Source organism: Petaurus breviceps, unplaced genomic scaffold (assembly GCF_028583685.1).
Source record: "Petaurus breviceps papuanus isolate PSGF00001 unplaced genomic scaffold, PetGlider_PUasm1.0 76, whole genome shotgun sequence".
Classification (NCBI taxonomy): domain Eukaryota; kingdom Metazoa; phylum Chordata; class Mammalia; order Diprotodontia; family Petauridae; genus Petaurus; species Petaurus breviceps.
Window position 1 is genome coordinate 57,621,252 of NW_027186473.1, and position 13,751 is coordinate 57,635,002.

Below are 13,751 nucleotides of genomic sequence, written 5' to 3' on the forward strand. Positions count from 1 at the left end.
TGATAAGTGAGTGCCTCATCTGGGACCTCTTGAACCTGGTCCTCTGCTACCTATTCCCAGGTCTATGGTACTCAAAGGCTAACTGTCCATCTTAGTCCATAGCTCACAAATCCTTGTTTCCACTAAATCTCTCTGGCTAAGCTATAATAAAACATGTGACATCATAGTTAAAACAAAGAACATGTACTTGAACAGAACACAAAATAAAAAATAGGGAATAAAATCAAGAAGCCAGCATTCCCACCATCCACTTCCTAAGGCTACCATATCTCATCCCTTCAGGGACAGAGGCTGTTAATCCTGTCTTCATCTACTGCTTCCCACCCACCCCCAGTCTTCAACATATTTGGAGAGTGATACAGTCAGGTTTATTCATACATGGTGTATTCATACAGAGATTGGTATACATGGACAGCTCCAAAGGGTACCTTCCTTTCTCTTGAGCTGGCTTCATAGTACAGTGCTTCAGGTTAGGGAATGAGTAAGATGATAGAGGTGGGTCAACTTGATAAATGCTTAAGGCTGCTTCCATGTCTGGGAATGACTGATGATCATCAACCTGGGGACACAAGATGCCAGTCTGGATTCTTAAAGGAGCTGTATTTGGGCATGAGAAAAGTAGATCACTATAGAGAACTTTGTTTCTTCCTCTTGGGTTCTAGAGGGAGGAAATCTTCTGCTGCTATTTTGACAAGTGAGTCCTAGCTCTGGTATTCCCTAGGCACAGACTCCATCTTTTTCTTTTCTCTCTCTTAAGCTCTGAGGCCTTGAACTTCAGTCCATTTTTTGTTCCCTGGGAGATATCTCTACAGTTCCCAAACAGTGCACATGGAAAGCACACCTATCCAACCAGAGTCCATTCTGATAATAGTGTCTGAGCCCAAGCACTGGGCCCTGGGGAATGCAGTTCTCAGAGTGAACGTGGTATTTCTTCTCCCAAGATATTTCCCTTTACTTAAAGAAATTAGAAACAGATGTTTACATATCTCAGCTACTATGTTAGTAAATTTCAGGTGTTTTTGTATTCCATTCAATCCAACAAACATTTATAAAGCACTTATTAAGTGAAAGTCACTGTATTGAGCATGGAAATTCAAAGAGGAAAAGGAGACCATCCTTGCCTTCGGGGAATTGACATTTTGCTGGTGGGTCACAATGTGTACAAACAAAGGGTACCAACAAAGTAGAAGGTGACAAAGGTAAAGGAAAGGTTCACCACTACCCCACCACAGCAAATAATCTATGAAAATATGAAGAGAGAGAAGTCATTTTCAACTTGGGGTGGATCTGGGCAGACTCCATGCTGAAGGTGGTGCATGAACATGAAATCTGAGTAAGAAGACTTTAGCAGACATAGATGAAAAACAAGCATGTTCTTTGTTCTGCGTACTAGAAATATTAGCAGACCTCACAAGGTGAAAAAAAATTATTTTTCTGCACCATGATAAAGGAAATATATCAGTGTCCCTGAAATAGATCCCAAAGAGTCCAACTTTGTTGACATTTTAATTTGCCAAATGTTTATTTTCAGCATTGGAAAAAAATGTTCTCCTCCTTCTGGTTATGAGAGGTTGTACCCACCTGAGTATCTGGGTTATTTTAGAGAACTCTAAGAGAGAAGCCCACAGATAGAACAGGTTTGGCTTAATCTGAGAACTTGAAACGTAAAAAACATGGGGGGGAATCTCGTCATCATTGTAGCAATGAGGACTACTCATTTCTCAATGAATTGCGTGAAGTTACTAGTAAATCAACTGAGTAACTCGTAAAAAAAAATGATGCATTGGTTTAATTCCATGTTACTCCTAAGCTCAGCTGCTAAGTTAATATATACATGAAGATGAGACATTGGCAGAGGGTTCTTTGGGTAATAATATTCATTTCTATGTATGGCTCATTTATTTTTTATGTGTTTCTCTTTAAAGCTGTCCTCATTTCTCCTGCAGCACTGAGCACAGCTCAGAGTCCTCAGAGAAGAATCCCTAAACAAGAGTAGAAGGAAGGAAGCTGTCTCATGATGTGAATGGCAAGACTGAATCTGCTTAGAATAGCCCTGGAGGAGGGGCAAATAAAGGGAAGAAATTAGAGGAACGAACCAGTGGCAGACATTGATTTCTAAAGTGCCAGTCAGTCTCTTCTTTGCTGGATCATCCCCTCCCCCTGAACCCCATGTGGAGGGATGTGCATTTGCTTCCTACCCAGACAGTGATGCATCAATACAAGGAATCTAAGCCATCATCTCCTCTCATGCTCTTGGGACAAACTTTAGACACATGAGGCATTTTGCAATTTTAAATGGATTGCCTGAAGAATCAACAATGCACACTGATTGGGGGTGGAGTGGAGGGTGGGATGAAGAATTCTCAAAGGAAGACAGACTAAGACATATTCCTGGGAGGGGGAAAAGATTTTAATTACTCCTGCTACCTTTGCAATGTAGGTCTAATTACTGATACTCCCTCTAGGGTCTAACCCTGATGCCAAATCCCTGCCTGTTTCCTGTGCCTACTGAGCATAGCCTGGTCCCAGGATCCAGTCTGATTTTTCACCCTACAGCTCGGAATGGACTGCATTTTGTTGCATTTCTCAAAGAGTTTCTTTTCAAATATTTAGTTGGTTACCCTTCTAGGAACTCTCATAAACCAGTGCTAGTGAGAAAATCAGGTTGGGAGGAAGGTTAAACCAGGGACCTGCCCGAGATTACAGGTCTCCATTACAATGCTGTGAATAGAAAACCAGAAATTCTGACTCCAGATGCTATCTGTGGTTTTTCACTCAAAAGTCAACAAGTAGGCATTATTCTTGGCCTGTCTTTGTAAACAAGAGATAAGGACTTTCCATTGGGAAGGACTGGACCATCCCTATCTCTGGATGAAATGCAAAGATCTGATCTTTAAGTACACAGAAGCTAGAGAGAAAAGACTTTATAAAGGTTCTCCCCTTCTTCCCATCATTTTCACATGAGAGATAGTGTGGAATAGTGGAAAGATGCTGAGCCTGGATTGGAATCCCACCGAGGCTATCCTGGAGCATCACAAAGGAAATACCCCTCAAGAGCCCAATTGTTGAATTTTCACCGCGTGCATTTACACCTTGAAAATCAGTAAATGCTACAAATGGGGGTTTATTTTTTTGTTTTTGTTTTGTTGATTGTCTAGACCAGGGGTGGGGAACAAAAAGAAACTATGAGGTTTGGATTCAGTCAAAGGGCCACCCTTGAGTACCTAGAAGGTCAAATGTGACCTTGAGGCCGCAGGTTCCCCACCCCTGGTCTAGATTTAACAAAATAATAGAGAAAAAGTGAACAATGCAGATTAAATTTAAAAGCACGTGGCAATACATTTTTTTCAGAGAGTTAGATATTAAACATTTACTAGCAAATCCCTGATCCCTTCACCTCTGTAAAGCTCCTAGTGAATCAGATATAAAGCTGATATTTCACCAGTGCAGTGTTCTTCAACTGATAAGGAAACTGAAGACCAGAGTATTTTACCTAAGGCCACATAGAAAGGGACTGCTAGGGCTGAAATCCAAAGCCACATCCAAAGCCTTTGATCCAATGCCTGATCCAATGGATCAGGTCCAATGTCCCTTTCACCGTGTCATCCACAGATTTCAAACTGAAAGGGACCTTAGGAGTCATTGAATACCATCTCCTCATTTTGACAGATAAGAAAAGTGAGATCCTCACAAACTGAGGTTAAGTGATTTGCCCACGGTCACATGGGTTTATTTCCATGAAGTGCAAGGTGGGGTCCTCAGCTGAGAGTGTGGGAAGAAGGATGCAATGAAGGGTTTGAAGAGAGATGAAAAGGTTTCAAAGAATGGCATAGCAAAATAATTAGGGAAGAATAGAATGTTTGCCTAAATACAGTGAGGGCCAGTTGAGATTATGCGACATAAATGCATAATGAACAGAGCCAGAATTACTTTATTTCCTCCAACTATTCAGCAGCTCATAAATAGTAGTGGAGATGGATGGTGGGAGTATTTCAGGGCTAGGGTTTGGCAAGCTGGGATCAGTACCAGGACACAGGAGCAAGGGAATCATGGATAGAGGATAGCATAGGGTTGAATTGATTCTCCGAGGGGTTTAGATAGTAAGATAAAGAGAGTGTGGTTGTTGTCCTTCATTCTCAAATAGGACCAAAATGGTATCACTATGCTAGAGTAAAATTTCAGGATGTCTGACTATGGCTGCTCAGACCAATAATGAGCTCAAAATGTTCTACCTCAGATCAGGCACAAATAGTACATGTGAACATCCGGGTGGAATTCTCTAAATTTGTGCATCCTGCATTTCCTTTGAGTTGTTTTAATTCTGCTTTGCTCATAGAGCACAGCACCTTCTCTGATGTGGACATGCCATGCTGAATGGTCCTGTGCCAGTGTCTTCCATGTCACACAGTCAATTCCAAAAATCTTAAGAGAGACCTTAAGAGTGTCCTTGTTGTGGGGCGGCCAGGTAGCACAGTGAGTAAGAGCACCGGCTCCAGTGTGGAGAAGACCTAGAGATCGAATCCCGGGCTCAGACACTTAGCACCCACCCAGAAACACCTGGCCAAGTAACCTTGAGCAAGTTACTTAACCCCAATTTCTTAGGGGTGGCCAGGTGGCTCAGCGAGTAAGAGCACCGGCTCCAGTGTTGGAATGACCTGGATCAAATCCGGGCTCAGATACTCAGCACCACACCCAGAAATAACTAGCTGTGTAACCTTGAGCAAGTTACTTAACCCCGATGGCTTTAAAAAAAAAAAGTGTCCTTGTATCATTTCTTCCCACCACTGTATGGTTGTTTGCCCTGTATGAGTTCTCCATAAAATAAATAGTCTTTTTGGCAAGCATACATTTTACATTCGAACAACATGACCAGTCCATTAGAATTGTGCTCTCTCAAGCAGAGTTTGAATGCTTGGCAGTTTAGTTCGAGTAAGGACCTCAGTGTCTGATACCTCATCCTGCCAGGTGATGTTCAGAATCTTCCTAAGACAATTCAAATGGAAGTGATTCAGTTTCCTGCCATGGCCTGGTAGACTGTCCAGGTTTCACAGTCATACAACAATGAGGTCAGCACCCCGGCTCTGTAGACCTTCAGTTTGGTAGTCAGTCTAATACATCTTCTCTCTCATACTTTCCTTCGGAGCCTCCCAAACACCGAGCTTGCTCTGACAATGCATTATCAATGTGTACATCCCTGGAAAATACACAGTTAACCAAAACAAGTAGGCATATGTTTCATTTTTAATTATGAACTTAATATTAACATTTATGAACTTTATTAATTTTATGAAATTGTGAACTTAATAATCATGAATTTTAATATACAAAAAAGGATTATACATGAAATGATGAACTTCTGTTATATGTGGTTTTTAATTGTCTGTTAAATTTAACATAGTAGTAATAAGACTGACTTATTTGTGTCCCCTGCTGACTTTCTTTTGTTTTCTTTGCTTTAAAAAAAAGTTTTACTTGATCTCTCTCCCTTTTCCTCTCTCTCTCTCCCCCTCTCATTCCCTCTTTCCTTCTCTCCCCCTCTTTCCTCTCTCTTTCTCCTTCTTCCTCTCTTTCTCTCTCCCTCCTTCCTCTCTCTCTTTCCTTCATTACCCACTAATCCACTAATTCACCCACTGACTCCACTGCCTTAAATAGAAACTCTCCCTTGTAACAAATAAACATAGTCAAGTAAAACAAATCCACATAGTGGACATGCCCTAAAATAGATGCCTGACTCTCTGTTTCTAGTGCTTCCCTTCTCTGCCAAGATATCACCCTGGACACTGAGGTCCAGCAAGACAGTGCTTTATCTGAGATCACACAACCCTAGACCTGTTCCCTGGGGGCAGAGATGGCACCATGACACTGGTCTCCTGGACATCTGCAGGCTCCTGTTCCAGGCCTCCTTTTATGGCCCAGAAATGCTTCTTGAAATACACAAGGATTTTTTATAGTTTATTAGTAAGGTTTTTTTTTTTAATCAGTAAGTTTCTGTAATAGTTTGACACTGACAATAGAATCAGATCATAGATTTACTCCCAACTCATTGTGACACCTTGGGCAAATCACTTCCCTTTACTCCCATTGGGCATCAATCCTCATCAATCCAGAAAAGGGCTTGGAAGCTCCCTTCCAACCCTGAAGCTCTAATCATTGATAAAAGGGGAAATGCTATTTCCACTCTTTCTCACTTTTTAAAAATTGCTTGACAGGAATGAAAGACTATGGGTAAGGGGGCGGCCAGGTAGCACAGCAAGTAAGAGCACCAGCTCCAGTATCAGGATGACCTGGGGATCGAATCTGGGCTCAGACACTTAGCACCCACCCAAAAACACCTGGTCGTGTAACCTTGAGCAAGTTACTTAACCCCAATTTCTTAGGGGTGGCCAGGTGGCTCAGTGAGTAAGAGCACTGGCTCCAGTGTCGGGATGACCTGGATCAAATCCGGGCTCAGATACTTAGCACCACACCCAGAAATAATAACTGGCCGTGTAACCTTGAGCAAGTTACTTAACCCAGATTGCTTTAAAAAAAAAAAAAAAGACTATGGGTAAGTTTGTCCAGGCTTTCAGAAAGAAAAGAAAAGTGGATCCTGTTTCCTGTCCCTAGGGGCTACAGTTTTCATTACAGTAATCTGCTATTTATCTCCATATTTTACAACGGTAAAGAAGAGTACAGTGCTAGGCAGAACAAGATATCCAATAGTTGCTCAATGAGGGTGAAGGAATATTTTTATAAGAACAGTGTTTACTGACTTCTGCAAGTTTAAATCAGGAATTTAATGCTTTTGTACCTTAGGCACTCATGTTAAATTTCTATAATTGGGGCTCTACTTTTTAAAGATAAAGAGCAGGAAATAGACCACAAATCTAGCTATAATCTCACCTTTTAAGTTCTACCAAGGATTTCAAATACCTGTATTTAAATGATTATGGAAGAGTGTGTGAGGAAGTGCTGGGGAACATGAGGGAGAAAGAAGTTGACAAGCCAATGTTATATTTAGCATAGATTCATAGGGGAGCAAGGGCATTATATGCCTGGAGGTACCAGCATGCCCTGGGGCCCACCTTACCATTGGTCCTTCCCCTCAGGAGGCATATCCCTCAGGTAGGTCCTTCCCCTGGGGAATGGGCTAAGGGTAATGTTCACCCTACATTCATTGTGACAGGACCATATTTACCAGTGGTCTCTCATTCCGCCTTTCCCAACACAAGTTAGAAGATGGAGACAAAACCAGGAGCTGATTGGCCCTGAGTGGGGTAAGGCTTAAGATGTGCCTCCCCATGCTTACCTTAATGTGGGATCTGTCAACACAGGTCTCACTTAGGTAGGGTTCCAACCCTCCGATTTGGTGGATGGCTGAAGACTATGAATAACCACACCTTGCCCTGCTTTTCCGGCTGCTCAATTGTTGCAATTGTCACTCTATATATCTTTGCTATAGAACTAAATAAACCTCCCCTTTTGTTAACTTCTCTGTGACTTATGATGCCTTCATTCCATTCCAAGCTCTACCACATATGCCAAAGTAACCTCATCATCCTGGAAGTTCACTCTAACCCTAAATTTCTTACACTGAAAGTGCCCTTCTCCCCATGGCCTCTTCCTTTGATTGGCAAGTTTTTCTCAGGACCTTTGTTTTTTGTTTTCTGGGTTTTTTTTGGTGGGGGGGGTTAAGAGACTTGCCCAAGGTCACATAACTAGTAAGTGTCAAGTGTGTGAGGCAGGATTCGAATTCAGGTTCTCCTGACTCCAGGATTGGTGCTCTATTCACTTGTGCCACCTCACTGCCCTTCAAAACCTTTGTTTTAAGGAGGACTCCTAGGTGAGCCATGTACTCAGGACTCTCTGGAATTTTTCTACCATTCCCCCTGTAAGTATTCCCGCACTTAGCCTTCCCTTTTCAGTTTCTTTTGATGTGCTGTCCTCCCTCTTTCTGCTTCAATTTGTGTTCCCAGCACTTAGCACAGTGCCTGGCACACAGTAAGTACTTAATAAGTGCTTGCTGACTTGACTGACTTGCCTCATTCCATCCCAACATCAATCCTAAATTAATAGAGTACCAACATCAGATCACACTCCTCTACAAATCTTTGCAGAGACATCTGGTCCTATGGATTCTAATACAAAAACATCTGTTTCAAAGGAAAGATTGGAGTGAGAAGATCTGGGTTCAAATTCTGACTCCAGAATTTATTAGCTATGTCCACAAATGGCCTAAGAAGCCCAAGCCCTTTTATTTTTCAAATTGATTTTTTCCCCTGAATTGACAAAGATTGAATAGAATCAGTCTTGGTGTATACCTATGAGAACAGGAAAAGGTGAACGAATATGAAACTTCAGGTCTACATTGGATAGAGCTTTGTTTTTCTCTTGTGCTAACCTCAGCTCTTTAAAAAAAATAATGTTTTACAAGAGATGGAGAGCATTTTGAAATGTAAAATGGATAACTTTGATTACATTAAACTGAGAAGTTTTTGTACAAACAAAACCAATGTAACCAAGATTAGGAAGGAAGTGGAAAATTGGGAAAGAATTTTTACAACCAGTGTCTCTGATGAAAGCCTAATTTCTAAAATATACAGAGAACTGAGTCAAATTTATAAGAATACAAGTCATTAGGGGGTGGCTAGGTGGTACAGTGAATAGAGCACCGGCCCTGAAGTCAGGAGACTCTGAGTTTAAATCCGGCCTCAGACATTTGACACATTTACTAGCTGTGTGACTTTGGGCAAGCCACTTAACCCCAATTTGCCCTCCAAAAAAAAGCAAAAAGAAAAAAAAGAATACAAGTCATTCCCCAATTGATAAATGGTCAAAGGATATGAACAGGCAATTTTCAGAGGAAGAAATCAAAGATATCTATAAGCATATGAAAAATGCTCTAAATCACTATTGATTAGAGAAATGAAAATCAAAACAACTCTGAGGTACCACATCTCACTGGTCAGACTGGCTAACATGACAAAACAGGAAAATTATAAATGCTGGAGAAGGTGTGGGAAAATTGGAACACTAATGCATTGTTGGTGGAGTTGTGAACTGATTCAACCCTTCTAGAGAACAATTTGAAACTATACCCAAAGGGCTATAAAAATGTGCATACGCTTTGAGCCAGCAAGAACTATATACCAGAGATACAGGGTTGTATCCCAGAGACATCATACAAGTGGGAGGAGGACCTGTATATACAAAAATATTTATAGCAGCTCTTTTTGTGGTGGCAAAGAATTGGGAATCAAGGGGATGCCCATCATTTGGAGAATGACTAAACAAGTTGTGGTATATGAATATAATGGAATACTATTGTGCTATAAGAAATGAGGAGCAGATGGACTTCGTAATAACCTGGAGAGACTTATATAAACTGATGCTGAGTGAGCTGAACAGAACCAGGAGAACTTTGTACACCATTACAGACACATCGTATCTGTGATGACTGACTGTGATATACTGGGCTTCTCTCAGCAATGCAAGGTTTTAAGACAACTACAAAAGACCCATGATGGAAAGGGATATTCACATCCAGAGAAGAACTATAAAGTCTGAAGCAGATTGAAACAAACTATTTGCTCTCTCTCTTTTTGTTTTGTTTTGTTTCTTCTTCCTCGTTGTTCATTCCATTGGTTATAATTCTTCTTTACAATTTGACTAATGTTTAATGTGAAGGTATTTGTAGAACTTATATCGGATTGCATGCTACCATGGGGGGAAGGGGAGGAAGGAGGAGAAATTTGGAACTCAAAAGCCTGTGGAACTGAATGTTGTAAATTACAAGTAAATAAATATTTTTTTTAAAAAGAAAAAAATGTTTTAGAAGGGAGGGCAGAGTAGGGGAAAGGGTAGCAGAATGCATGCCATCTTGGGGTGGGGGGAGGGGAGAGATGGGGAGAAAATTTGGAACTCAAAATCTGGTGGAAATGAATGTTGAAAACTAAAAATAAACAAATAAATTTTAAAAATAAAAAACTTATATTTTATTGATTTTGTTTATATAGCAATATATATATGTGTGTGTGTGTGTGTGTGTGTGTGGGTGTGTTATATAGCACTACCACTCCTTCACAATCCCCTATCCTAACCTTTTACAACAAAGAGAAACTGTACAACAAAACCAAATTGTCACGGTGACTGCAGCTGAGTGTGTGCTCTGGGCCCAGCATTGTGCTCAGGCCAGTTCCATGATCCATGTTCAGAACTGAAATGAAGTGAAATACTCATGGATCAGAAACTACTATCAGAAAAATTTTACTTATAAAGAACTTAAATAGGTACAATTAAATTTAATTAATGAATTAAATTAAATAGGTATAATTACATTTTCTTTAAAAGATACTGCTCCTTTCTAGCTCTTCATTCACCAGGGCAGCTAATCATGAATCCAAATGACATTCTGCAAGGCAGTAGGAATTCCACCAGATCCCAGGGACACCAGCTACCTCTCTATGGATTGGACTTTGGCTGCCCCTAGTCCTTTGGCCCAACCAAAAGGGTGACCTCCCTATAAGAAAGCCATCTAAACCTACATAAAATAAACACTATTCCTCTTGGTTCACAGTGTTTGCAACATTTTCTATTTCCAGTCTAACACCTCTTTACTAAGAAGAGGCAAGTATGTTTTAACATTTTTCTTCCAGAATCAATATTCAACAACCCCCCATTCTTGCCCATATCCCCAGTGAGACTCAATGGCAAATTGATCAATGCTACTTCAGGAATAACCCTGAGTGTCCTTTAGTAAATAGAGAGACAAACAGATAAATCATTGCCCTGTACAGAATTGTGAAGTAGCAGGAATAGTCATTGTTTTTGGAGCCATCGTATCTTTTCTAATAGACCCTTACTCTTTCTCAGAGAAGCCTTCCTGCCGCTGCCATCTTGCCCTTGTCTAGGTACCCACTAATCATGCATAGATGTTAGCTGTTATTAATTCTTTTTAGAGATCCTTACCTTTTTAAAGAGTCAAACAAAGGCTTCAAAACTCAAAATAAATAGTGATCAGGAGATTGATATAGAGGATGGAGAAAGTGGTAGTTTGGGGGTAAGATTTTTGCTGTAGAAGAAAGAGCACTGAATTTGGAGTAAGAAGACCTGAGCTTGAATAGTGACTCTGTTTCTTACTAGTAATGTGACCATGGACCAGTCATTTTACTTTATAACCAGTTGCCACATCTATAAAATGAGATTGAACTGGATCCTTCCAAGGTCAGTTATATCTAGTATTGCTGATTATATTGTGATCCTATGACTTTTTTTTTAAAAGAAAAGAAATTATGTCATGTGTAGATATTAGAGAAGAAAAGCAGGAGACCCAGCATTAAGGAAGTTGGAGTCAATGCAGAAAGCAGCTCACTGGAAGTGCTTAACAGAGACTGGTGATCCTGAGCCACCCTGGCAGAATCTAAGATGGAACTATTTAAGGAAGGGCTCCCAAGTAATAGGGCAGCCAGGTAGCACAGTGGATAGAGCAATGGCCCTGAAGTCAGGAAGACTCATCTTTGTGGGTTCAAATCTAGCTTCAGACAGCTGTGTAAGCCTGTGCAAGTCATTTAACTCTGTTTGCTTCAGTTTCCCGATCTGTAAAATGAACTGGAGAAGGAAATGGTGAAAACCACATCAGTATCTTTGCCAAGAAAACTCCAAATGGGACCCAAATGGAGCCACAAAGAGTGAGATGTGACTGAAAAAAGACTGAATTCCAAGCAATAAGTTGTGAGTGTTGGGCAAACCTGGTTGACATCATCCTGTGGTAACAAGGTAAAGGGCAGTGTACCTGGGAGAGGGAAAATGGTGAATGGTCCCTCCTATTAAGCTGCTAACATCAGTTCTTGGGATCCTGGTGGAAGCTCTCCATGCCCTGCTATGATATTCTTCAGCTGCTGGCATACCCTGGGCTTGTGTCCTTCCTTTGTATGTATTTGTGGAAACACTACTTGTCTTGACTGTGTAGGGGGGTTAGGGTAGTGCATATGTCTATAGAACCAGGCAATTACAGGATGAACCCCAAAAGGGTCATCTTCTTTAGAGACTTTTCACTGTGACTTCTCCCTTTTTCCTTTTTCCTAAGGTCATCTCTGCTATGGAGGTCTTATCCTCTTTTTTTTTTTAAAGGCCAAATATTTTTTACTCTGCACATTGTGCAGTAAAATGGGTTGGGGAGGGGTAGAGACTGGGCGTCACATGGCTGTGGGGGGCTAGAGCCCTGGGGAAGACAGCCTCGACTAGGACTGGGGTGAGGAAGGCCTTCCTGGTAGGACTGGGTCCAAGAGAGGAGTTTCTGATATGAGGGGAGTGGTATTGCTGAACCACCCTCACTGGAAGAAAGTGGGGGTGCACCCATGGGACGATGAGGGATGGAGTCCTCCCTGAGGGCTCAGCAATGCTCAGACCCATCCCTCAAAGGTTTACAATGCAGTTTTTAGCTCTAGGGGCACCACACAGCTCTTCTTCCAAGCTCAGGGAAGAAGTGGCTGCCAAGAAAGGAAAAGGAAGGGCAGGCTCTGTAATCCTCAGCAAGACAAAGGCACAGCAGGGGGTGCAGTGAACCCCCAGAGCTGGGGAGCTCATCCTCGTCTGCCAGAGGCACAAGAGAAAACAGAGTCTCTCTCAGCCAAGGGCTTCCCTTTGCACCCCCGGGACAGCAGATGGGGTGCTTGTTTGGATTCTACAGTTCATCGGTGGGGCTATGTGAGAGGGGTGGCTTTCTGGACACCCTCATCTTCCTCAGAATGAGGGTCCTCATCTAGGCTTCTTGGATACTTCCTCTGCTTGCTGTTCTTATTGTTGGACACCTTGCCTCTGCCTCCCTTTTTCTTGTCTTTCTTCCCTCGCAGGGCTGCTGTGTCCCCTTTCTTGCTGATCCATTGTTCAGCAACTTGTATCTTTCCCCTTAAACACAAGATTGGTGCAAAGAAATGAGCTTAAGTCCTCTTCCTGGTGGTTCCGATACCAGCCCCCAATCACTTCCTCAAATTCCTCCACCAGCACAATGCACTGCTTCTTGAGGTCGGCTACCTCAGCTGAAATCTCATTCCACAGTTCATAGGGTATGTCCATCACCACCTTCATTCCCTTGTGGACTAGATTGTGGAGTGTTTCAAAAGTCTCAGACATACCCTTAGCTAACAAACCAGTTGCTGCCACTTCTTTTCTTATGCAAGCTATAGTCCAGAAGTCTCTTGCAGATGGTGGCAGTTACTTAAATTAACCGAAAATCCAATATAGTATATTTGACTCTGGAAGCTTTCTGGTCTAGGATGCCATAGCCGGTGTCAATCACTTCCTTGGTCTTGCCTGTCTCCTCAAAAGCTGATTTCAGTTCCATGGCTACATACTTGCACACCTCGCACTTGCTGGGCAGTCGTACCCTCAGCTGAGGTGCCCAACTCGGAGGGCAGGACAGGAGCAGCAGCAGCAGCAGGAGGAGGAGGAGGAGGAGGAGGAGGCAGTGGGGCCGGGACCGGGAGTGGGCAGCAGCCACTGTGGCAGCAGCTGCTCCATGGCTGGGCCGGGCCAGCCAGGTCTTATCCTCTTAAAGGAAGGGGCTGTTGACTTCATCTGCTTATCGGGCTAGCTTTACGAGAATGAGCTAGTTAAATGTAGATCAGACTGGAAGAATCTGGCATAGTGAGAATCTACATTATTACCTTATTGAAATAGCAGGAATGTTTATTGACTTAGCATGTTGTTCGGTTGTCTAAACTGTGTCTGACTCTCCCCTCCCCACCCCAATTTGGGATTTTCTTGGCAAAGAT

General features: G+C 42.1%; 1 pseudogene; it reads right to left on the reverse strand.

Annotated features, from left to right (window-relative positions):
• Positions 1-12,661: 12,661 nt before the first annotated feature.
• On the reverse strand, positions 12,662-13,497 carry LOC138174839 (protein canopy homolog 3 pseudogene; annotated as a pseudogene).
• Positions 13,498-13,751: the final 254 nt, after the last annotated feature.